The sequence below is a fragment of the Macaca fascicularis genome, chromosome 6, assembly GCF_037993035.2.
Source record: "Macaca fascicularis isolate 582-1 chromosome 6, T2T-MFA8v1.1".
NCBI classification, from domain to species: domain Eukaryota; kingdom Metazoa; phylum Chordata; class Mammalia; order Primates; family Cercopithecidae; genus Macaca; species Macaca fascicularis.
In genome coordinates this window covers 133,564,825-133,588,246 of record NC_088380.1, presented here as the reverse complement: position 1 = coordinate 133,588,246, position 23,422 = coordinate 133,564,825, and the positions used below count along the sequence as shown (strand labels likewise).

The following is a 23,422-nucleotide window of genomic DNA, read 5'->3' as shown; positions in this document are numbered from 1 at the left end:
AGCTTCTGACTGCATTTCTTTGCTAAGATCTTTGGCTCAACCTCTTTAAATTGTGAACAACTTTCTCTGTAAGTATGTGTTGAGAGAGGTGGCAGGAGCCAGGGAGAGGAAAAAAATACTATCCATGTAAGTAAAATTTTCCCCAACTCTAGGTCTGCTTCTACAACTCTTCCTGTTTTGGTAACTCATTCCCTATTACACCTTCAAAAACTTTAGGTAACCAAAACTTTTAGAAGCTGTATTCCTCCTTAAAGAATAAAGATGGTTTCCTCTCATTTCCACTTACATACTGAAAGGACAATATCTAATGAGATTAAAATAAATGGGCTGGGCGTGATGGCTCACACCTATAATTCCAGCACTTTAGGAGGTTGCGGTGGGCAGATCACTTGAGGCCAGGAGTTGGAAACCAGCTTGACCAACATAGCAAAACCCCGTCTCTACTATAAATACAAAAATGAGTCAGGTGTGTTGGCCCACGCCTGTAATCCCAGGTACTCGGATGGCTGAGGCAAGGGAATCACTTGAACTAGGGAGGTGGAGGTTGCAAGTGAGCCAAGATTACACCACTGCACTCCAGCCTGGGTGACAGAGTGTGCGTCTGAGAAAGAAAGAGGGAAAGAGAGAAAGAGAGGGAGAGCAGGAGAGAGAGAAAGAGAAAGAGAGGGAGGGAGGGGGAGAGAGGAAGGGAGGAAAGGGAAGGGAAGGAAGGAGGAAATTGCACATGTAAATAGAAAAATGTAAATTGCACATATAAATAGTAATTGTTCATACCACACTATTTTCCCATCTCAACATCATTTTCATCTCCTTTTTAGCAGTCAGTACTACTATAAATGCAACGCATTTGCAGTGCTTCATAACCACTGTCATGATGTCCCCTTTACGCAGCTACACATAGTGGGCCAATTCTACCACTACTGTTTTATGGTCAAAGAAGCAAGAGTATAACAAAGGATGAGTGACTGCAAGGAGCACCCACCCCAGCAGCTGTTAAGATTAGAACCCATGACTCCCAATCACATCCTATTGAAATTTAGGAGATTCCAAAATACTGTCTTAGTGTCAGAAAGGAGTGACAGTGCCTGAAAACAATCTTACCATCCACTAAAGAACAAGCCTTGCTTGATCCCACCTGAATCTTCTCATTCCAAAGCCATTCCGTAAATTTCTTCATCTCTTTGAGTAAAAGAAATTTCCTTTCGCAAAATAGATTGGAACTAAACAAGTGACTTCTGCATCCAGATTTTCATGGTTCTCTGTTCCATACAGATAGTGTGAGCATGGGTTACTGGAGTAGTAACAGATCTCATTTTCCCTTGTAGAATATGGGGATGGCCCAAACTCAAGAGATTGTTAGGGACTCTTGTTGAAAATCAATTACAACAAAAGATGGTATGGAAACACGAATATAGTCTGAATATGCTGTCTTTTCAATGTCTTCTGTTCTACAAGGGAAAATGAGACCTGTTACTTGTCCAGGAACCCATGGATGATCTTATCTGTCTGAAACAAACAGAAAACTTTGGAAATCGGGACATGAAAGTCACCTGCTTAATTCTAACTTGTTTCATGCCAGGAAATTTCCTTTATTTCCATTTTTCATCATGTAATGTAAATACTAAAGTAATTTACAGTCACGACCTAGTGTTTGGCTCCTATTCCCAAAATGATTTTAAAAATAGTAATCAGCATCTATGAAAAGCTTCAGAGGGTACTAATATGATAAGCACTGTTGGCAAACGTTTTCTCTAGTTATATCCTGAAGTGTGGTAGGAAAAAAAATCCAAGGAAGTATATTTCTTCCATGAGCATTTCCTGGTAATTCTAGTCAAAGATGATGTTTCATGGCAGCCTCCGTGAAAGCAAACAGAAGAGCACAATTTTAAAAACACATCAAAGTGGAGTTCTGCTAGAATCAGGTTGGGAGTCAAGTCTTCTCTCTAGCTCTCCTGTGTGGCACCTCCAGCCATGTCCCTACCCAATCCAGACCTGGGCAGAAACCTGGTGAATATTCCATTCATGTGGTCTACATCTAATACTTTATGGGCAAAGGCCATTCTCGTAGGCCAATCAGCAGCATGCTAAGGAACCCCTGGAACTGAGTCAGATGGTCTTCCTTGCCTGTAGCAGTCCTTTGGTTCACGAGATAGAAAAGAAATAACTTAAATATGGACAATTTTTGCATTACTGAGCAATTTTTCAGGGTCTGCAAAGGGCTGTCCATGGCCTAGTCTCCTGCCTTTCTGACAACCTTCCTATGAACCTTTTCCCATTGAGAAATGGAGCTGAGGAGACAGAGTTGAAACTCAAACCAAGCCAGAGCTCACCTAAGAGGGGCCATTTCACTCCTTTTCAGCCACCAGCCCTTTACATTCCTTCTCCCTGGTGACCTCATCAGAACCTTCTCATGAGAGGTCAGCTATGATGCAAGACCTTATAGAGGCCAGATGGCATTGAAATAACACCTGCAGCACCCTTACATGTGAATAGTTGCCCATACTGAGAGACTAAAACCCTTAGGACTCCTGGGACCTGAATGAGGCAATGGTCTGAAGTGCGCTTGGGCTGGAAGCAAGAGGTAAGTGGTGAAGGTCAGTATCCGGGCAGCAGGTTATTTGACCCTTTACTAATAAGGGTTAGGTGCCTACCCATGGCAAGTGCAGTTCTAGACAGGGAGAGGCCCCTACCCACCCAGAGCTGACGATCTAGGGCTTGCTTACATTCTAGGCTTCAGCGGGAAAGCAAGAACACCCAACCCCCTGCTTTTGATTCTATGTTAGTAGCTCAGCGCGCCTGTGCAAGCGCGTGCTGCAGCCAGGGTAGGGGCTCAGAAACTGGTTGACAAGATTAGCAGCGGGGTCCTAGGGGGTTGGGCTGGAAGGGCCCACAAGGCCATATTCCAGGCTGTTCGGCTGCGAGTGACCCCTGAGAGGTCGGGATCTCCGAGCTCGCCCGATGTCTCCATCCCAGCCAGGAGCTCGCGACGGGGAAGGAGGGCGGAAGCAGAGTGGGACAGATGTGGTTCGTTCTGGGGCTTCCTGTCCACGAAGATGGATAATTCCAGCCACCCGCCCTGCATTTTGGAATCCTGGCGGACCCCAAAAACAGCAGCAGAAGTCACCGCAGAGGATGCCACCCCGCAAGGCAGTCCGTCCAGAGGGAGGGTCTCACAGCTTCCGGCGCCGTCGAGCGCCCAAGACTTCTGTTGGCCGCCAGCTGTGCCCGCGATGCCCTGGGTCTGGAGAAGGAGACCCGAGGCGCCGGCAAGTCCCCCGCTGCCGGTGGCCCGGAGGGCAGGGGTGAGGACGGGGACGTGTACTGAACTTTGGGGGGTTTGCGGGGCTGGAGTTTTGTTTCAGAGATAGCCAGATCGAGATCAGAACCTTTTCCAGAGGAGCCCAGGTTTCCACCTGCGACTGGGTGACCCGGTCCGGAACTCATCCTTTCTGGGCCCTCAGCTTCCTCCGGGCGGGGCTCCTATGGGACAGCTAAGTTCCGCGCCTGCTGCGGGCGCTAGGTACTGGCGTGTCGACCCGCGCTGAGGTTGGCTTCTTGCTCCACAGCGCTATGCGCGCGGCAGCTCCGAAAGCTCCTGGTCTCTCTCAGCCAACTGCCTTCTGGGGCCGCTGCCTCCCTCCAGAGCCGTTCGGGTCCCGATACAGAGAGCCCCGCAGCGCCCGCCGGCAGCCACGGCCCTTCGCAATAACCAACTTCCCAGCCACCGGCGCGTCTCCCTAGCCGGCCCTCGGCCGCAGGCGACTGGACGGCGGCTACGGGGAGGCCCCAACGCCACCACGATTGGCTGCCGGCTCCGCCAGTCATGGGCTGATGACGCCCCGGGGCTGGCTCCGCCCCTCCCGCCGCGCGGCCCCGCCTCCCCTCCAGAGCCTGGTCCGCTCAGCCCGGCGTTCCGCCTCATTCGTTGAGCAGGTCAGTGAATTGTCAGCGCGCTCCGGGCGACTGTGTAGCCGCGGCGGCCGCCAGGCTTGCCGTACTCCCGCTGAGGTGCCCGCCAGAGCCAATGTGCCTGGTCCACTGGGCCGTGAGCAGCCACCGAGTGGGGGCAACTTGGCACTTAGAACCCGCAGCAGGGACGTCGGTTTGCGATCGGGACTCGGCGAGGAGGGTGAGTGGCCGCGCGCCGGGCTAGCGGCTCCTCTCGGCACGGTTCGGCGCCGGCGAGAGGGGACAGGACGCGTCCTGGCGCTCGGCGGTCCGTTCGTCCGAGCGTGACCGCTGTGGGGAGGTCAGGGCTGGGCGGGATTTACTCCGTGCCAATATCCCCACTCCCGAACTTCTTGTTGTCAAAAGCATCCCAACTCCGCCCGGGACCGGGCTCCCGTCCGCACCAACTTGGCATAATTGACATGGGTAGGTGGGGCCGGGATGCGTCCCCTGCCCCTCTACGGCGACTACACGGAGCGCTGGGGCGGCCTCCGCGCCCGCGGCGGGTGGACCGCGGTTCCTGAGAAATTACCCGCGCTGTGCCGCACGATAAGACCCAGCGTCGGCGTCTGGATCCCCAGGCTGAGCGAGCGCTCATCGGGCTCAAGTTGGGGTCTCAGCGCCAGAGAACTGGAGTACCAGCCGGGTTCTGTAGCGGGTGCTTCAGTGCTCTGCAGCTACTGAGAGGAATTGGGAGCACTGCTGGGCTTTGAACTTTCTAAAGTAATTGCTTTCTATTAGCACTTGAATCCATGCCCCTCCTGAGGTGCTCGGACCTCCACATCCACCCGCAAGGGGTGTCCGAAGGACTTCGTTAGGACCAGGCGGGAGCTGTTGTCGGTTCTGGTGCCCGGAGCCCTGGAGAATCCTAGAGGCTGCGAAAGGGATCGCCAGCCTGGTCGGTTGGTGTTTGAGCACCTGCGTGTTTAGGTAATGAAGTTGAGTCAGGAATTGACAGCAGAGAACTCAAGGTTAAACCTGACACTCCGTTTGTGACTCGGTCTGGGTTAGATTGTTTTTTCCGCCTTAATGGTAAGGGGGTAAAAGCAGCTTGTTTTTCTGAGGCCAACTACATGCATGTACTTTATATTATGTGTGGACTAAATAGAATTCACTACGATGTTTTCTTATAATTCATATTTGACATGAATGAGAGCTTTTGAAAATACTAGACAGAAACAGGTCCAGAATTTGGGGATATTTAGACCTTTGAAAATACATGAAAATGTTGATATATAGAGTTCTGTATGTGTATATGTAGATGTAGATGCGCATATACACACGTATATACGTGTACATGTGTGAGTGTGTGTATATATAAAATTAAAAGGTGAATGAGGTAAATATATGAAGGGGTAATTCAGCCTTGAACTTCCCTTGGGTCACAGAGATGGATCCTCTGAGCTGTGGGGTGTTAGTAAGTGTGTATGCGTAAGCATGTCTGCATCTGCCTGGTCTGTCTGGGTCAGAGTATGTCCATGAACTTTACGAGCGTTCAGTTCAATACCACTCGGTGCAGATTACGCGTTCCTGTTTTACAGCCCAGCAGCCGCCAGCCGGCCCATCTGTTAAAACATAACATGTACACTTCAGTCTGACCACTGGGGTGGAGCCCGGGTAGGGGGCAACTCTTAGCAGAAACAACATGCTACAAACAAAGGCTGCCTCTCAAGTTCATTTTCATTCAATATTTGGCCTGAACTTGCAGTTAGGTGAGGGAGAAGGAAATGTTTGTCTCTAGAAATGGCAAACTGCATTTTGTGAAATAATTATAGCCACGGCTTGGGGAGGGGGAGCTTGGAGAAAAAAAAAATCCCTCTAGAAATGTGGTGCTTGTCACATCACCATGCAACACTGGTTTACAGCCTCGCAGTATGGCATGTATATCAGAAACCGTTTGCTTTTGCTTGTTAAAAGAATGCATTAAAACTGAATCATTTTGCACTAAAAAAAAACCCAAAAAAACAAAAAAAACCACCTTAATAGAAGTAAACAGAGCTTTATCACAGAAGCTATAGTTAAGACTGCCTTGGTAATTCTAATGAAACATGCTTTTAGGAATTTATAACCTGGACATATATTCACAGTCAGTCTAATCACTAGTTGCAATGGTTCACAATTTATAGTTTTAAAATAATAAAAAGGCTTTATCACAAAAATTCTGATGACTAAAAGGGTATGGGAGGAGTATAATAGCTTAATAAATTCTTGCAGCCAAGTGACTGATACTTTAAAAAACAATAAATTCCTTTAATAGCATAATTACTTTGGTGGCAAAATAAAGGCAGTATTCTTGAGAAGCATAGTTCATATTTTTCCCAATAATCTTATGCTCATAATTACATTTTAATAATGGTGTTCATTAAATATGGGCAGAATAAGCTGGAATGGTTTTTAAGAACTCATCACAAGAAGTATTGTTTTCAATTTTATGGTATATAAGCATTTTGGGGAAAACATACAAAACACTAATCTGTGAATGTCTTTAAATTTCTAATGGACTATATAGACATAATAATTTTCCCGCCTTGATATGAATCATCCAAATTAACTAGGCTGTTTCTTAGAAATTCAGTTCTTGGACTGGACCTCAGTCCCGGGGTTTCAATTTAGGAGTCTGCGGTGAAACTTAGGAATCTGCATTTTCACAGGCACCGCCAAGTGATGTTAATGCCAGGGATCCCTTCACTGTACTTTGAGAAACACTGGAATGGTGTTAATGACATAAAATAAAAATTATAGTCTGTGAGTTGATTTAACAAATAATTGTTCAGAAATGTCCAGGTGGCATTTACTGGCCATGTGAAATTTATAGGTAATGCATTAACTCTCTGTCTTCAACAATGGACCCCTTTTGTCTTATGTCTGAAAGTGTTTTGGAATCCTCAACTATCCCTATTCCAGGTTGGCCCTGATTCTAAGGAAGTCTGCCTGATTAAACAAGACCTGATGAATTTAAGACCCAACCCCAAACCCCAGTCTTAGTTCCTTCACCCCCCACTCTGAGTTCGGTGGAGTCCTGGGATGCTCTGGGGTGACTGCTAGTCCTAATTCACATGGTTGAGCATTTCCTCCTGCAAGGTAGAATCCTTATCTTCATGAGGCACCCTTTTTCTCTATAAAAGCTGTTCTAGAACAAAGCCCAGCACCACAGCTGGGCTACTACAGACGATATGAGGTCAATAATCTCCTTGGGAAGCTGTGGCTATTTTGCTTGTGGCCAGGAAGAGTGTCCCAGGCCACCCACCCAGAGGCCCAGAGATTCTTACTTTCTGAAAGTCACCTTAGGAATATTTTGAGCTGCCCAATTAATTGAGTAAATAGATTTTCTCATTGTCACAGAGATGTGGGTTGAGAATTGTTTGCTACCTCTCCTTTCACTGAGAACACTGTGAATTTTTATTATTGTCAATTAGTTTTTTATTTATCATTTGATACTGACATTTGGATTCGGTTCTCCCATTTCAGACTGGCATAATTCTCCATTTAAGACTACTAAATAAGGTTTGAAAGAGAAAGGATCTATCAGAAGTTACCCTTCCCTCTTTCTACCATCCAAGTAGCTAAAAAAACAAATGACTTCTTTCAGAGGTGAGAAGTAGCCTCATAACAAAAGGATGTGGATAGGCCAGGGTATTGAACTTGGATTGTTCCAGAACACTGGATCGTCACTGGGACGTTTACAGAGTAATTTCTGTTTAAAGAAGCACTTGGCAGGCATGTTGATAGGTCACTTATCTTAACAATCCTTTGAGGACAATGATTTTTTTCCCACTTTCTTACAGATGAGCAAACAGCAGCTACAAAAGGATAATATTTAGATCTTGTCTTTCATATTCAAAGTTGACACCAATAACTGAGAAGCTGGCCTTGCAACTTAAATTGTTTTGATTTAGCATTTTGGTGATATGATAGGGTTATGCTTAGTAATTCATATTATCTACAATTTTTTTAACCTTTTTCTTCAAATTGTTTCTTATATTGAATGTGACCTTGTAATAGTTTTCTTTATAAAGTTAACTACCGTATGTAATAATTAGTTCAATGACCCTGACCTTAACCAGGCAGACTTGACCCAGAGAGGAAAATAATTTGCTAAAAGTCCCAGATTACAAAAGCAGCAAAGCCTACGTGTAGAATCCTTTAGACCAGTGTTTTAGCCCTGTGCTGTTTTGTCTATTGTCATGTTAAGCTGCTAATGTTTTTACTCTGGCAAAATAGGGTTGCTTTTGTTTTATTTGCCTAGCTACTGTGTGATTGGACAGACTTAGAAAAATGGAAAAGCCTAAAATATACTATCCACAGCCCCTGCTCATACAATGGGACTGATTTCTGCCCAGTTAAAAAAACTATAGTAGAATGCTGCTTTTCTTGAAACTGGGCCGTAGGTCATTGCAAGCTTCTAAGCAACAATTCTATTATAACTTTTTTTTTTAAGCTATGGCATTCTTCTGGCATCTAACTTTCCTTTGACAAATTCTTTTCAAGTTCTTATGCTTCTTTTCTTACCCTTATCCCCATAGCAAAATCTACTTGTAAAAAATTCACTTTTTAAGTCAATCTGCCCTCTTAACATCTCCTAGTTCTTCCATTTTAGCCATTTTACCATTTGTCCTCCAAAATGCCACCTTAAGTTCCCAACCTTCACTTTAACTTTTTGGTTCTAGTAATATCCTCTAATATAGGACAGTCGTTGAGCTACAAAAGTTTCACAACAGCTTAAGCTTGTGGATTTAATGATAACGGTAGTAAGAAAAAAGAAAAAGATGAAGGATAATACTGAAGTCATGTTGATATGTGTATCATATTAGATATTCCCAGCTTACAGTGTCAGTGGGAAATTCAAGATCCAGATGAATGAAGTGACAGATGCACTCATCTGTGGCCTCACAGACACTCTCCTGATACAAGCTGAAAAATATAACTGAAGACAGCATCCTGGGTTACAGAAGGAAAACAAATGTTAAGCTCTGAGAAAAAAACTGGGCAAAAAGTGAAGGGTCAGGGGTGGGATGGGTAGCATGATGGAAAAGAAATACCTCCAGTAAAATGCCAGACAGGGTGGTAAGAAATTTATAGAGGTGCAGACGGTTTAGAGTTTCTTGGAGGCATTGATTCTGTTTTATATTGTCTTCACAACCTGCTCACCCTGCTTGCTTTAAATAATTTATTATAGCAGCAGGCCTTCCCCTGGTTAGTTTCTTTATATACATATATAACTTTTTCCTTCTCATCTCTGGGTCTAATCAGAGGCATATATAATAGTGTGGCTGCTCTGGAGTACTTAGGAAAATCTGTGATCAATATCACTATATAATAAACCTATGGCTGTTCTGTTCTATTTTGCAGTGTTTTCTTCCCTGTTGTATTAACTTAGTATCTGTGTTTTAAACAATATTTTATTAATCTCTGCACAGTGTTACTTCTGGGTTTATTCCTTTTGGCTGGAACTATCTTTTGAGTAATCCATCATTGGACCACCATTGATCTAATGATGTATTTATTGCTCACTATTGCAGTACTGGCAAGAAACCCAGTATGGTTCTAAAAATTTGATTAAAAAGAAATCAAGTTTTTGCAATGTGTAGCCATCCAATTATGTTAGGAGCTGCTGAGTGTATTTTATGCTAAAATATAAACATCTTTCAAGTGAGCAAAATGTGCTGTTTTTTAAGGCTTTTAAAACTTTTTGCTATGAAATAATAGAACAAGAAGAGACCTCATAATTGGGAAAATTATGAGTACACTCCCCCACCCCTGCCAAAGGTAAGATATAATACTTTTTCAGATTATACCCTTGAACACTAAAATAGATAGACTTATCTTTTTAATTGACAATAATGAAAAAGTGGTGATAAGAACTAGCTCCCAGTCCTTAAACGATATTTCAGGTAATCATTACAAATGAAAGTAAGCTAAAATTAATTAACAAATACTAACTGAGTACCTATCATGGGTAGTACTTCTCTACTTAGCCAATTCAGGATTCAGTTCAAATATTAGTGCCTTTGGGAAGCTTTTCTCTGTCCCTGTTTGACCTGATGTCTTCTTCAGACAGAACCTTATCTCCTGTATTCTCCCTCTTGGAGACCCCTGAGGGGAGGGACCACACTTTTTATCTTGTAGCTTCTCAAGCAAGGTTACTCAAGAAACGGTTGCTGGGTGCACTAGAGGCTACCGCAAATTACAAGTGAACATTTACAAGGCCTTAAAAGGATATGCATAAAGATAGTTCACCAAAAGTTTGAATGGTAGCAATAGCTGAATCCTGGTGTTCAACGGTCAACTTTAGCAGTGATCTCAACACTTCATAGAACTATTATATCATCCATTCCTACTCCATCCATCTCCAAAGTCCCTCCATTTCATTTCTACCTTGCCTCCTCCTCTCACTACCTTCCTGTGTGTCTTCTTCAAGGATGTCTCCAACTCCCACCCTAGGCTAGGTCATCTCCCCTGATTTCTCTTTTGTTCCCATACCCCTTGTCATATCTTGAAAAGGCAGCTGACGCATGAGTCCTACTTTGAAACTTGGGACAGCTTCACTCTAATGTCATTTGAAGTTGAAGATGACTTGGTTCCTTTTGTCATCCAATGCAGGTGACTAAGCTTTGGCCGTGGGAGGTTTAGGGGTCTTTGAAGAGCAAAATGGTGCTTGGCCTAGAGGTTGCTAATGTCTGAAGTTCAGCACGAAGGGGAAGTTTGACATTTGTTGAGGTCACCTTTTTTTATTTTTTATTTTTATGTATTTATTTATTTTTGAGATGGATTTTCGCTATGTCGCCCAGGCTAGAGTGCAACAGCACGATCTCGGCTCACTGCAACCTCCACCTCCTAGTTCAAGTGATTCTCCTGCCTTGGCCTTCCAAGTAGCTGGGATTACAGGCATGCACCACCACACCTGGCTAATTTTTGTATTTTTTAGTAGAAATGGGGTTTCGCCATGTTGGCCAGGCTAGTCTTGAACTCCTGACCTCAAGTGATCTGCCCACCTCAGCCTACCAAAGTGCTGGGCTTACAGGTGTGAGCCACCATGCCCACCCTGAGGGAAACTTTTTTTAAAAAAAGACAATTCCAGCAAATTTTTATTTTATAAACTAATTTTTATAATACAGTTGACGCTTGAACAACACAGGTTTGAACTGTACAGGTCCACTTATATAAGCAGATCAAAAATACAGTATTGGCAGGATTTGAAAGCCACATATAGGGAGGACAGAGTTTTTGTATGTACATGGATTCCTCAGGACCAAATGGGGGACTTATATTGGTGGATTTCAGTATATGTGGATGTCCTGGAACCAGTCCCTCTTGTATACTGAGGGAAGACTGTCGTTTTCATTTATAAATCTCCTTTTCTTTACAAAGCACCCTCTATATAGTCATGTTTAACACATGGTCTGATGGCTTAGGTAAACACTAGTCCTGGGCAGTGGGTTGCTGAGGTCGTGTACGGACCATGTGTCCGTGTGTACAGACCAAGGATCAGTTGAATTAAGCCAACTACCTGAAGGGGACATTAGGATAGCCTTTTTGTATTGGATCTTATGGGACTTTAAATGATTGCAAGAGATCAAGGTCCCCTGTTTTCTGTCTCATCTGGGAGATTGAGCCTCACTTAATGTAGGTGCTTTCTTCTCATACCTGCCTGCCAAGAAGAAAATAGAGAATTGCATGGTTAAGCCTAGAAGGTACTTATATGTTTGAGGCCACAGAAAAGATGAGCAATCCCAGATTAGGTCATGAACTCAAATGCTGGTTTCTCTTGGGTCTTGGAAATCAGGAGCACCTGTTTCTGCGTATCCTAGGGCTTGTGCTTTTGCCTTTGGATCCGGGGGTTGGGAGGACTCAAGGGATGTTGTAGAACCAATTATGTGCAGACCCTTTCTGGCAACTAGTAGATGTTCTCCCTGTGGAAATTTGCATTTTCCCATATCTGCTTTTCAGTATCCTAACTATTAAATCTTATTCCTCTTACACTTTGCACATACTGAGGTTCTCAGCCAGAAAGTTCTTACCTTTTGTTTCCCTAATTTCAACTTACTCCTTAATTCAGCCTCCACCTTCCATTAATGTTTTCCTTTCTGTGATATTCTCTTTCCGCATCTTTTCAGGTAAGAGCTCCACTTTCTAAAAGCTCTGTTACCATCAGTGTCACCATTAATCTTTTCCCTTTGAGAGTAATGCATTTTTGCCCATTCTCAAAGGACTTGCTTAGAGCATTCCAGTGTGATTTTCTGATGGGATATTACATGCTCTGACAGCCTACACAGCAAAAAAGTGATTAACCTCACAAAACCTTAGTTCTCACCAACCTTACCCATCCTTGCCAGTGATACCTCCCCCTTATTTGTCTAATTACTCTTACCACTTCCCACTCACTTATCTATCATTGAGAAACAAGATCATATGACTCAAATAGCAACACACATATTCATTACAACCAAGAAGATGAGGTTTTCTATAAAACCAAAACAAGTATACACAGAATATGGAGAAGAAGGACAGGCCTACCCTGCTTTCTTTAAAAACAGGACATGTGGACTGATGTATCTTTTGGTGATAGATTCTTAATTTGTTTTCACTAGCTGTGGTCTGTTTCTCTTTTGAGGCTAAGTTATTACTTTTATAGCTAATATCAACAGTTGTCACTTTTTTCATTTCCCTTCAGAATTATTGCCAGTGAATTTCAGGTTTTTCTTCATTTATTTTACTCTATTTTTTGTGTTTTGGGTGATCTACCTAATTAAGTTGTATTGTTTCTAACCTCTTCATTTATTTTTCTACACTTTCCTGCCCCTGGCAACATCTCACAGTTAGATACTCTCCTTACATTGAATGAATTTCCACTTTCACTGCAAATTAGCAATGAAGACATTAAATGGAATCTCGATAGTGACCCTTTCAAGAGCTAAGGCACCATTTACTGTTCCGTTTTAATTATGGTCTCTTAGCAAATTTCCACCAGTTATAATGTTCACCCCATTTTCCAAGTAATGTTTCTCAAATACTATATGAAATTATGAAATCTGTGTGTATTATAATTTCTGCTTTCTATTACATGCAAAATTTATAATTCTATAATTTTCTTGTAGGAAAACTGCTTATTAGACTGGAATGGTTAATTTGCTTTCATGCCATCCTGCTTTTTGCTTGTTGTGAACCACTAGACATTTATGTAATCTTTTATTTCTGACCCCCACCATCAGTTCCCCAAGCAATAATCCTACTCCATCCTTTCCCTCCATAGTCAGTTATCATCTATGCTTTGTGTGTGTAGGGGGCGAGGTGGGGGACTCGGAGGGGTAGTAAATGGATATTTTTTCTGGTCCCTAATATTTTCACTTTTTAAAACTCTACATGGCTGAAAAAAATAGCCAATGTCGTTTGATGATATCTTAGTCTGTTTGGGTTGCTGTAACAAATAGACTGAGTAACTTATAAACAATAGAAATTTATTACTTACAGTTTTGGATGCTGGGAAGTTCAAGATCGAGGTGCCAGCAGATTTGATGTCTGGGAAGGGCCTTCTTCTCCACAGATGGTGCCTTTTTACTGTAACTTCACATGGCAGAAAGGGCTAGCTAGCTCTCTAGGGTCTCTTTTTATTTTTATTTTATTATTATTTATTTGTTTGTTTGTTTGTTTGTTTTTGGTTTTTTGGGGTTTTTTTTGTTTGTTTGTTTGTTTGTTTTTTTGAGACAAGGTCTTACTGTGTTACCCAGGCTGGAGTGGAGTGGCAATCTCAGCTCACTGCAGCCTTAACCTCCTGAGCTCAAGCAGTTCTCCTGCCACAGCTTCCCGAGTAGCTGCAATCACAGATGCATGCCACCATGCCCAGCTAATTTCTGCATTTTTTGTAGAGACGTGGTTTCACCATATTGCTCAGTCTGATCATGAACTCCTGAGCTCAAGCGATCTGCCCAACTTGGCCTCCCAAAGTGCTGGGATTACAGGCGTGAGCCACCACACCCGGCTTAGGGTCTCTTTTTATAAGGGCACTAATACCATTCAGGAGGGCTCATAATCAATTTTCAAAGGCCCCACGTACTAATACTATCACACTGGGGATTCGGATTCAATGTCTTTTTGGGGAGATATAAATATTTAGACCATAACAGATGGTCAAGATTTTTTCCTCTTTTCTGTTCAGGTAAGTCTACCTCCTTAAAATATTGCACCCCTTCTCTGGAGTGCCCCTCCACTTTAACCTCTTGTACCTATACAGTGTGAAGCTACTTTTGCTTCCTTAACATCTGGCCTGTGCCTGGGATCTATGATAGCTCTATGTGATCTCTGTTGAAACTCTTGTAATTGGATAAGAGCTGAGTTGGCTGCTTTATAGCAACAGAAGACCAATGAAAATTGTGCTTTGTTTAGGTCATGGGAGAAGAACAGATGTCTCAGACAGGTAGGAGGTAAAAGTCAAAGTTATTAAACAGGTAGGGAAAGCCACAGAGAGATTATTTGGTACTGGCTACTCATGCTAAAGTACCATCTTTCTGTTGTGATTTCTAGGGCATTTCCCTTTGGGCTTTTCTGGGTGACTATGCCAGTGTTGTAAATTAAAAAGCTGTCTCGTCTCCTATCCCAGGATTCTTGAGATCACTGGGCTAGAATCAGAGTCCTAGTTCCTGTCCTAGACCTGCTAAGAAACAAAGAAATTGTGATGTTTCCAAATGGAAATGTCCACATGGAAGTAATGTGATACACTTGGTAGTATATCTCCTGCATACAAAACAAAAGACTCCAACTCAAATTGACATAAACAGTAAGGAAGTGTATTATCTCATGTGAGAAGTAAGGCAGGTGGCAGGATTGGTTGATTCAGTGGCACAATAACATCATCAAGGAAACAGGGTCCTTTCATCTCTCTGCCTCTCTTGTTCTCAGGGACCATTCCAGTCTAAGTGGTTCTTTTCTTATTTGCAAAATGGCTTCAGCAGTTTAGATGTTACTTGCAGACAAGACAATATCTACAGCACATAAAATGGGTCTGCTGCCCCCGTTCCAAGGTCTCCTTTTGAAGCATATGAAATTATTGCTAAGAAGAATCCCAGAGGATTTCTCAGCTCTCTGATCAGAACTGCTTTGCATGTCCATCTGTCAGTGTCACTAGCAAAGGACTGCCATCATTGCCTGAGGGAGGGAGGGAGTGAACTTGAACAAAATTAGGATTCTGTTAGCAAGAAAGAAGTATGTATAGGTATGTGGGGGATGGGGTAGGGTGGTAGATGTTGGCAGGCAGTGTGTCTACTACTTGTCCTGACTTGGAAAATAACTATGAAATTCCCTTCATGACTATCTGGATACAAAATGGCAAGGCCTAGGCAAGAGAAAAGGCACAATGTGGACTAATTAAGGACAGAGAAATGTGCCAAAATCAATAATTATTCTGATTAGGACCACAATAAACCCTAATGAACTTGAATGTACTAATTTATATCTATTTGTACTAAATAAGTGAATGATCTTTACTGAATGAAAAAGATTTAAATAATTTGCTTATTTCTCAATAATTCTGTTTCTCTCATATTATTTTGCAGTATAGGCTATTTAAATATAAAATTTTTTATTAACTTTATATTTCATAGCATTAACAATACTGATAATTACTGATGAATGTAAATGGCCATTATTTATTGAGTACCCTTTTGTAAATTAGGATTTTAGCATCCAAGAGGAGCTAGTAATTTGCTTAGGTCACATAGCTACAAAGTGGCTAAGCTAGGATTGGACTTAGGTTCAGCTTGCTCTCCATGGTTTCCCTTTGCTTGGAAGACAATCCCAAGACTACCATGGCTTACAGGGCGTTGGGTGATCGGCTTGCTTATCTTTGTGACCTCATTACATACCCTCTGGCCCTCACTCAATTTTCCAACCATACTGGCTTCCATGTTGTTAGTCTAATGAGCCAGTCCCATTTCCACCTCTGGTCCTTTGCATTTGCTGTTCCCTCCACTTGGCTTGTACATCTTCAGTTTGTATGTCGACATCCTTTCCATTCAGGCCTTTGAATGTCTCCTCTTCATAGGTGCCTCCCAGGACTACCCCATCTCATCTGTTAGGATCCCCTGCACTACCACCAATTTTCTGTTTCTGCCCCATTTTTGTTTCCTTCATGGTACTTGTCATAATCTTTTTTTATTTTTATTTTATTTGTTTTTTTATTTGTATTTATTTATTTATTTTTGAGATGAAGTCTCGCTATGTCACCCAGGCTAGAGTGCACTGTCATGATCTTGGCTCACTGCAACCTCCACCTCCCGGGTTCTAGTGATTCTCCTGCCTCAGCCTCTCTAGCAGCCAGGATTACAGGCGCCCACCACCACACCCAGCTAATTTTTGTATTTTTAGTAGAGATGGGGTTTCACCATGTTGGCTAGGCTGGTCTTATACTCCTGACCTCAGATGATCTGCCCGCCTTGGCCTCCGAAAGTGCTGGGATTGCAGGCATGAGCCGCCGCACCTGGCTTCACAATCTTATGTAATTTACTCATTTGTCTACTTGTTTTTATCTGCCTCCTCTACTAGAATATAAACTCAATGAAGGTAGAGACCCTAGCTGTTTTGTAAAGCAAACGAACAGATGAGTTAATAAGTTAATGAAGGAATGAATATTTATAAGTTTTGGCCTCTAATAATCCAGTATTTATCTTCTACACTAGGAATAAAGTAGGATGCCAGTTGTCATTTGAGCTGAATATATCCCTCTCAGATTTTTTTCCTATAAAATTTAAAAACTAAAAAAAATTCTTCATTTTGTTTGAGGATGAAAAAAGATACAGATATCAAAGTTCTTTGATATAGGGGTATTATGTAAAGTTTCAAGAGAGCTTAATGCAGATAGTCCTCGACTTAATGATGGTTTGACTTTTCTCAACTTTGTGATGGTACCCATACAACCATTCCGTTTTTCACTTTCAACATAGTATGCACTAAGTTACATGAGATATTCAACACTTTATTATAAATAGGCTTTGTATTAGATGAGTTTGCCCCATGGTAGGCTAATATAAGTGTTCTGAGCATGTTTGAGATAGGCTAAGCTAAACTATGATGTTCTAGGTGTATTAAAGCATTTTGGTATACAATATTTTCAACTTATGTTCAGTTCATAAAGATATATAAACCCCTTGTAAGTTGAGAAGCATCTGTACAAGAGGGAAATTTGAGTAATACTCAACTTTAGTTTCTTTAATTGATTGCAGTTTTAAGGACACCATTTTTAATTTGACATATCTTTTAAAAATGAAGGTACTTACAAGACTAAATTGCGGACTGGGATAATTCATAATTTTAATTTATGCCCAGCTAATTTTGGTATTTTTTCTGTTATTATTATACTTTAAGTTCTAGGGTACATGTGCACAACATGCAGGTTTGTTACATAGGTATACATGTGCCATGTTGGTTTGCTGCACCCATCAACTCGTCATTTACATTAGGTATTTCTCCTAATGCTATCCCTCCCCTAGATCCCCACCCCCCAACAGTCCCTGGTGTGTGATGTTCCCCTCCCTGTGTCCAAGTGATCTCACTGTTCAATTCCCAACTAAGAGTGAGAACATACAGTGTTTGGTTTTCTGTCCTTGTGATAGTTTGGTGAGAATGGTGGTTTCCAGCTTCATCCATGTCCCTGCAAAGGACATGAACTCATCTTTTGTTATGGCTGCATAGTATTCCACGGTGTATATGGGCCACATTTTCTTAATCCAGTCTATCATTGATGGATATTTGAGTTGGTTCCAAGTCTTTGCTATTGTGAATAGTGCCGCAGTAAACATACATGTACGTGTAGTCTTTATAGTAGCATGATTTATAATCTTTTGGGTATATACCCAATAATGGGATCACTGGGTCAAATGGTATTTCTAGTTCTAGATCCTTGAGAAATCACCACAATGTCTTCCACGGTGGTTGAACTAATTTACACTCCCACCAACAGGGTAAAAACGTTCCTGTTTCTCCACATCCTCCCCAGCATCTGTTGTTTCCTGCCTTTTTAATGATTGCCATTCTAACTAGCATGAGATGGTGTCTTGTTGTGGTTTTGATTTGCATTTCTCTGATGACCAGTGATGATGAGCATTTTTTCATGTGTCTGTTGGCTACTTAAATGTCTTCTTTTGAGAAGTGTCTGTTCATATCCTTTGCCCACTTTTTGATGAGGTTGTCTTTTTCTTGTAAAATTGTTTAAGTTCTTTGTAGATTCTGGATATTAGCCCTTTGTCAGATGGGTAGATTGCAAAACTTTTCTCCCAGTCTGCAGATTGTGCAGTGACAAATTCATTTAAAAAATAAAATTTTTTGTGTACAATACACATAGTTTTTCATTTGAACTCACAACAGTAGTTTCCCCTTGTCTGCAGGGAATGTGTTCTAAGTCCCACAGTGGATACCTGAAATTATGGTTAGTACTAAAACCTACATGTACTAGGTTTTTTTCCTACACGTATATGCCTATGATAAAGTTTAATATATAAATTAGGCACAGTAGAGATTAACAACAGTAACTAATAATAAAAGTAGAACAATTATAGCAATATGCCAGCATCACTACTCTTAGGGCCATTATTAAGTAAAGTAAGGGTTCCTTAGAATCTGCCAACAGTTGATCTGATAATGCAGAGGGCTACTAAGTGACTGACAGGCAGGGAGTGTAGACAGCATAGACACGCTGGACAAGCAGAGGATGCATGTCCAAGCAGGATGGAGTGGGGCAGCATGAGATTTCATCATGCTACTCAGAATGTTGCACAGTTTAAAACTTATGAATTCTATGTTTCTGGAATTTTCCATTTTATATTTTCGGGCCATGGTTGACCAAGGGTAACTGTAACTGCAGAAAGTGAACCCACAGATAAGGGGGGAGTGCTACTGTATCCACTAGAATGATTTATTCTTAGAACTATGTTCTTAGTGATTCTAGGTAATCATGAAGGTACAAGTTGGAAAATAGCTTTACCTCAAATATTAGTTTGGAAGGGGTTGACAGAAATGAAGCAGAGTGCTTTCCTTCGAAGTCCTTTTCTGTGGCTTTCAGCTCAGGACCTTCTCCACTAAAGTGTGTGCTTTTTTTGTTTTTTTCTTTCCCTGTCATTCTGTGGGTTGTGTCATTTGCCAACTACATTGTGAGGCATTATTTTCTGGGGCTTGCAGTGTGACTTTCGCATTCAACTGAATAAATCATCATTTAATGTTGACAAGAACTTCACTTTCCCCTCCTCCCTGCTCATCTTCCCTCGACCTTTCCCCAGCTGATCTCAAAAGCTCTGTTGTCTCTGCACATGGTGTCAGTCTAAACCTACTTGACATTGTTTTCTAGTCCTCTGGTGTTCCCTCTACAGAAAAACTTGTTAGAGTAGCTTACTATGAAATATACTTCTGAGCTAAACTTCCCATATCATATTTTCAAAAACATATCTGAATTTTATGGTGAGTAAAATACATTTGTATTTGAAAGTAATTTCTCAAATTTATTTATTTTTAACATATAATTATACATATTTATGGGGTATGTAGTGATGTTTCAGTGTAGTTACCAGATCGGGGTAATTGTCATATCTATCATTTCAAACATTTATCATTTCTTTGTGTTGGGAACATTTAATATATCTTTTCTAGCTATCTGAAAGTATACAATATATCATTGTTAACTATAGTCATTCTACAGTGCTATAAAACACTACAGTGCTATAAAACTGGAACTTGTTCCTCCTACATAGCTGGAATTTTATATCCTTTAAGCAATTTCTCCCTATCCCCAACTTCCTCCTACCCTTTCTAACCTCTAGCAATTGCTGTTCTGCTTTTTACTTCTGTGAGATCAACTTTTTTAGCTTCTGCTTATGAGTGAGAACATATGGTGTTTAGCTTTCTGTTCCTGGCTTATTTTACTTAACATAATGTCCTCCATTTCCATTCATGTTGCTGTAAAATGACAAAATGTCGTTCTTTTTTATGGCTGGATAGTATTCCATTGTGTATATATACCACATTTTTTAATCCATTCATCCATTGATGGACACTTAGGTTGATTCCATATTTTGGCTATTGTGAATAGTGCTGTAGTAAACATGGGGCTGCAGATATCTCCTCAGTATATTAACTTCCTTTCCTTTGGATAAATTCCCAGTTGTGGGATTGCTGGATCATATGGTAGTTCTGTTTTTAGTTTTTTGAGGAATCTCTATACTGCTCTCAATAATGGCTGTACTAGTTTACATTCCCACCAGCAGTGTATAAGATTGTCTTTTTGATAGTAGCCATCCTATCTGGGGTGAGTTATCTCATTGTGGTTTTTATTTGCATTTCTCTATTAGCGACGCTGAACATTTTTCCATATACCTGTTGGCTCATTTTTAAATTGGATTATTTGGTTTTTTGCTATTGAGTTGTTTGAGTTCTCTGTATATTCTGGATATTAATCCCTTATTAGATGAATAGTTTGCAAATATTCTACTCTTCAGGTTATTGGTTCACTCAGTTTTTTTTCTTTGCTGTGCAGAGGAATTTTAGTTTTATGTAATCCCATTTACTTATTTTTGCATTAGTTGCCTGTGTTTTTGAGTTCTTAGTCATAAAATCTTTTCTCAGACCAATGTCCTGAAGCATTTCCTCTATGTTTTCTTCCAGTTGTTTTGTAGCTTCAGGTCTTACAATTAGGCCTTTAATCCATTTTGAGTTGATTTTTGTATAGGGGGAAAGATAGGATCTAGTTTCATTCTTCTGCATATGGATATCCATTTCTTTTAGCACCATTTATTGAAGAAACTGTTTTTTCCCCAGTGGATGTTGTTGGCACCTTTGTCAAAAATCAGTTGACCTTATATACATGAATTAATTAATTTCTGGGTTTTCTGTTCTGTTACATTGGTCTCTATGTGAGAGTAATTTTTAATCTAATTCATCCAGATTGTGTTTATGTTATGCATCAGAGACAAGTCAGAAAAAGAAAGGAAGAGGATGTTATGGTGTTGTCTGCATCGTATTTCCTTCTTACGGATCCTGGCAAGGATTCCCTTTCCTCCTCACTTAATAACCTGGATAGATTTGGGTGTATAATTGTGAGAACTCATCAGGATCCAGGTGAAAATGAGACCAGTAATTAAAAGGCTGGGTCAACGTATCATTATTAAGTTAAATGGGTACATGGTCTGTGTAAGCTCTTGAGAGCCTGCCTTTGACAGCAGTTTTCATATACGGTAGATTTAGCCCTGGCTTAACAGAAGCTTTTCTTTTCCTTTCTTTTGAATTACTTTGTTGTTGTTGTTGTTGTTGTTGTTGCTTTCTAAGCTATGTGGGTGAAAAATAGCATGAGGTTATAACAAAATGTATAGCAAAAGCAGTAGCAGTGAGAAAGAGTCCATAATGGATACACACACATTGCTGGAATATTTCTCAAGTATTTCGGGGGATGGCTGTGAAGCTTCTTTGGCAGAGGCAAAGTGGAACATGTGCTTTTCCATGTGTGAACACTGTGATTTGAAAGGTCCATTATGATTCACTTCAACTAGAAAGCAACTGCTTTCTAGTTGGTATAGCCACAGAGTTTTGAAAATTCACTTAAATAGGTGTATTGCAGACTCCTGACATCTGTTTTGGAGATTCAGTTGAGTGTTGGGTATTTGCTTTTTCACAAGTGACATCGAATGAGTTATTCTTTATGAGAGTGTTGGACTCTATTCATTTCTTTAAGGTTGTAAATTAAGTCTAACAAGAAAAGACTTAAAAATTTGAACAGTCATTTGCTGTGTTACACACACACATAAATTTGCACAGATTGCCTTCTTCTTAATTTCGAAAACTCTGAATGAAAATTTTACTTTGCCTAATAAACCAGCTTTACTGAGGTGCCCTCAGGCATATTTTGTTGTGTTGTAAAGCTTTCTTGCTAGGTATTTGCAATCTTATTGTGCACTGTTTTTCAGTGAGCTTTTAGTTTTTGCCCATAGTTTTACCTAACATATCCTGGGTCTCTGTCTTTTTGTACATTTCTGTTCCATCTCTGAGTTTTTATCTACTCTTTTTTATCATTATTAGTAAGTTATTTTCACTTCTCTAATGATTTCAAACCTCAGTGATACTAGAAGTATTGTTTCTTATCACTTTCAACAAAGGTCATTTGTAGCCAGTTCTTCAAACAAGATAAGTAACTAGGACATGATTCTTTCACTTTTTGCTGGTTAGTTTTCAGTTTACTAGATACTGACATAATGTGGCATTTTCACAGGTTACTTTTTTAAAAAGGTGAAAGCTTTGTTTTAATGGTTCATAACTATTATAATGTTTCTAAATGACAGAGCAAAAAAAGGTTTACCACAAAATAAGATTAGTGTGGATATCTTGAACTGGAAATCATTTGAAACATTTCATGGCTACATTTTGTGCTAAATATAAAAATAATTGTGTTTCCCATGTGTGAGCATCAAAAGCCCCAGTTGGAAAATCACATGGTATAGCAAGTGGGTCACTATTGATGGTAGAACATGAGACAGGAAATGTCACAGCTAAGATTAGAGGCCCAAGCACTATGTCTCACCATGCTTGCTGCATTGGTTGTCCAAAGAAGTGGAAGGACTCAACAGGGCTGAACTAACTGTAGGCCAACTGGAAAATATTAGCCAGGACAACCTTTTAATCTACCATTCCATTTGTTTCTAGATAACTCACTCTCCCAGTTGGGCAAAATAATTGAGCTGCTTGGGTTTGCACATTGGCAGACCTCCGAATGCCAATTAAAATGGCAGCTTTTACATTCTAAAAGTGTCCATGGGAAGCAGTAATCAACTATATACAGTCATAACTGTAGATTCACCTGGTGTTTGAAATTGTTAACAAGGAATAACCAACCAGTTAAAAATGAATTACCTTAAAATCCGATTTATCTCCGTATTTGAAGATGTGATAATATAGGAATGGGGGGAAAACTACACTTTTAGGGAATCAGTTTCCTTTTCCTTTTCTTTCCAGGCAACATGAGGAAGATGTGTTGTTTATATGTAGGAATTTTTACCACAGAAGATACCTAATTTTTTAAACATACATGCATAGTCTAGTTTTTAAGCAATAGACTAGGGATAAAAAGCAGTGCTCTGCTGCATACCCAAATGAGAGACAATACCTCATTTTTTGGGCCCAGACCAAAATAGAGCCTTGGATTGTGAGCATAGCCATCCCCTCATGCTAGATTGAGCAGTTGAACACATGCCCAAAGAGCTTGAGGTTATTTGGATGAGTAGATAGAGGCATGCCGCGATGATTGCATTTGGATCAGTCATCAGAGCCTTATTCATTCACTTCCAGCATAGAGTCCTTCACAGAAGTACCCTGGCTTATGGACTCAGTATACTGAGTAGATAGTTTCATTGCTTAAATCTCAGAGATCTTCCTAGGCTCACATTTTCAAAAGTCTTTAATGCAGATTAAAACATTCTATTTTGAACTAGGATTATTTCATGCAGGTTATCAC

General features: G+C 40.9%; 1 protein-coding gene across 6 annotated transcripts in view; it reads left to right on the top strand.

Moving 5' to 3' along the window:
• MARCHF3 (membrane associated ring-CH-type finger 3) overlaps positions 1-23,422 on the top strand; it is a 166,954-nt gene that overhangs the window by 12,562 nt on the left and 130,970 nt on the right. For 3 of the 6 annotated variants that reach the window (XM_065546705.2, XM_065546704.2, XM_073994148.1), the window contains exon 1: positions 3,921-4,129. The exons of 1 other annotated variant lie outside the window; for it this stretch is intronic. The gene's annotated coding sequence lies outside the window, so the exon portion shown is untranslated. Of the gene's footprint in view, positions 1-3,920; positions 4,130-4,306; positions 4,879-23,422 lie in introns of those variants that run through there. 2 more of the 6 variants (XM_005557667.5, XM_045394877.3) reach the window with 1 other exon arrangement.